The 2,861-nt window shown below is 45.2% G+C and overlaps 1 pseudogene; it reads left to right on the top strand.

The window, feature by feature from the left end:
* The first annotated feature begins 1,726 nt into the window (after nt 1–1,726).
* On the top strand, nt 1,727–2,642 carry LOC131491160 (small ribosomal subunit protein uS2-like; annotated as a pseudogene).
* The last annotated feature ends 219 nt before the right edge of the window (nt 2,643–2,861 follow it).

Consider the following 2,861-nt stretch of genomic DNA (forward strand, 5'->3'; position numbering starts at 1 on the left):
GCTGAAATCAAGAGTCAAATAAATGCCTAACTGACCAAACCACCAAGGTGCCCCTCTATTATCTTTTCATGCAAGATATTCCTTTTCCCTAAAAAACTGTGATTCCGCCTTTTAGATGCAGCCCAGATATTACTGGTACTGTGAGAGATTCTTTCTCTCTCCTTCTCAGGTGATAGTGTTGTATGGGAACAGATGGTAGCTACACTTGTGGTGAGCATAGCGTAACGTGCAAACTTGTCGAATCACTATGTTATACACCTGAAACTGATGTCATATTGTGTGTTCGCTGTACTCAGATTTAAAAAAAAAAACACTTCAAAGCACAATTAGTAGCATGGGAAATGCTACTACACATCTTTAGTAAGAAAAAGCAACTTACAAAATAATACAATCCAAATCTGGTAAAATATGATACGTATACATCATTATTTTTTTTTTAATAGGATGATACCGGGGACTCTTCTTGTCTCGGACCCCAGGCTATCGCTGCAAAGCTGAAGGAACTCTCACATTCTAAAAAGGAGATGCTAGGTACATAACTGCAGGTGCTATTAAAAGGTAGACCAGATTGTCTTGTAACACCCCACCACCTCAATCAGCCTACAAAAGCAAAGACAGGAAACTCAAAGTCAGTTTGCTTCACTAGGAACTGCCAGTGAGCTATTAGTTGAATAAGAACTCTTCTGTGTTATCTTCATCTCCATTCCCCGTGAGTTACCCACCTTTCGGGCCAAATGAGAGTAGCCCTAAGAGAATAATTCGTAGAAATTAGGACTGCCTACAGGAGGGGAGCCTGGCTTCACACTCCTTGCTGGATGCTGGCTGAATTATACACACTCCCAGGACCATGGCGGTGCTGCTTGCCATGTCAAGTAGACTGAGAAAGTTCTTGGAGCTTGACACATACTCCCTTTCCTAGAAGGGGGGGTCACATGTGAACCCAGAGAGTTGTGCCTACTTCCTGTCTGAGCACCCTGAGGCCAGAGGAGCAGTTTACAACATCAGGGCAAGCAGAAGAAGCAGCAGAGGGGGTAGTGTGACGCCACCATTCGGTGTGGAAGGGATGCCTCAGTTTTCCACAGCCCAAGAGAGTATTTTTGAAGGTAACCAGATTTAAAGCTCCTTAAAGGTCACCCCAGCAGAAAATGGTACAGGGTAACTGCAAAAGCTTAGTGTGGAAGATGGCAAGACATCAGCTGGAGTGTGCATCATTCCGACTAATGTCAGGCAGCTTCACATTGCATAGTCCTGGGGGTGCATCCCAATAACCCACACACCCAGTGCTCCAGAGACTGAGGGTGGGGAAGCCTCCAATCACAGACAGGCAGTCTTAGCCAGTGGAAACCTAAGACAGAAGCAGCAGCAGCTAGGAAAGTGTGTTTCTGTCTCTTCCCCTTCCCCCCCCTTCCACCTCCCCTCCAGTGGTGGGAGGAGAACAGACCCAGACACACAACTCCCACTCCCTAATAAGAGTTCCCTGACCTTGACTCAGGTCTGTGTTGAGGATTACAAATTGGAGGATGTTGGGGAGAATAGAAGTTCTAATTGCAAGAAAGATTGAAACTTTGATTTAGACTCAATGAAACTTGCCATTATAATTGAAAATGACATTTTCCTTGGGGATCCATTTTGCTCTGAAGATCTCATTCTTGATGATGGAGGGAGAAAACTTAGATTTGCCAATGAAAAATAATGCAGGCTTTATTTTCATTCATTTCACTTCACAATGTCCAGACCCTTTGATGTCTTGCAAATGAAGAAGGAAGATATCCCTAAATTCCTTGCAGCAGGAACCTACTTAGGTGGCAGCAACTCTGACTTCCAAATGGAAAGTACGTCTACAAAAGTTAAAGTGATGGCATCTACATCATAAATCTGAAGGGGACCTGGAAGAAGCTTCCACTGATGGCTTGTGCCATTGTTGCCATTGAAAACCCAGTTGGTGTCAGTGTCACGTCCTCCAGGAGACCGGCCAGTGGGCTGTCCTGAATTTTGCTGATGCCACTGTAGCCACTCCTACTGCTGCGTACTTCACTCCTACAACTTTCAATAACCAGATCCAGGCAGACTTCCAAGAACCACATCTTCTGGTGGTTACTGAGCCCAGGGCTGACCACCAGCCTCCCATGGAGGCATCTTATGTTAACCTGCCAAGCACTGCTCTGTGTATCACAGACTCTCCTCCATGCTATGTGCACATTGCCATCCTGTGCAACAACAAGGGAGCTCAGTGGGGCTCATGTGGTACATGATGGTGTGGGAAGTTCTGTGCACCTGCGCCACCATCCCTCATGCACACCCATGGGAGATCATGCCTGATCTATTTCTACAGAGATTCTAAAGAGATAGAAAAGAAAGAGCAGACCACTGCTGAAAAGGCCATGACCAAGGAGGAATTTCAGGGTGAGTGGACATCTCTAGCCCAAGCAAACTGCTTGAGTTTACTGCTATCGAGCTCAGGTTGCAGACTGGCCTGAAGGCACGCAGGTGGCCTCTGTGCCCATCCGGCAGTTCCATACTGCAGACCAGAGCCCATAGTCTGCCACTGAAGACTGGTCTGCAGCTCTCATTCTCAGACCATTGAATGGGTAAGAACAACACTGGGTGGTGTTAAGCAATTCTTCTACAGGTTCTTAAACTGAATGCAGAAAATAAGATTAATAGAAAATAAAGTTTCTTAAAAAAATAAAAGAAAGAAAGAAGAGAAGAGAAGAGAAGAGAAGAGAAGAGAAGAGAAGAGAAGAGAAAGGTAATATAGTCTCTAGGTTTAAAACTGTCCCAGGTAAATGTTCAGCGGATTCTGTTAGTAGGACTATCACGACTATATCTCCTTCTCAAGTTGTTTCCTGTTCCCTTCCTTC

The sequence above is a fragment of the Neofelis nebulosa genome, chromosome 2 (assembly GCF_028018385.1).
Source record: "Neofelis nebulosa isolate mNeoNeb1 chromosome 2, mNeoNeb1.pri, whole genome shotgun sequence".
Classification (NCBI taxonomy): domain Eukaryota; kingdom Metazoa; phylum Chordata; class Mammalia; order Carnivora; family Felidae; genus Neofelis; species Neofelis nebulosa.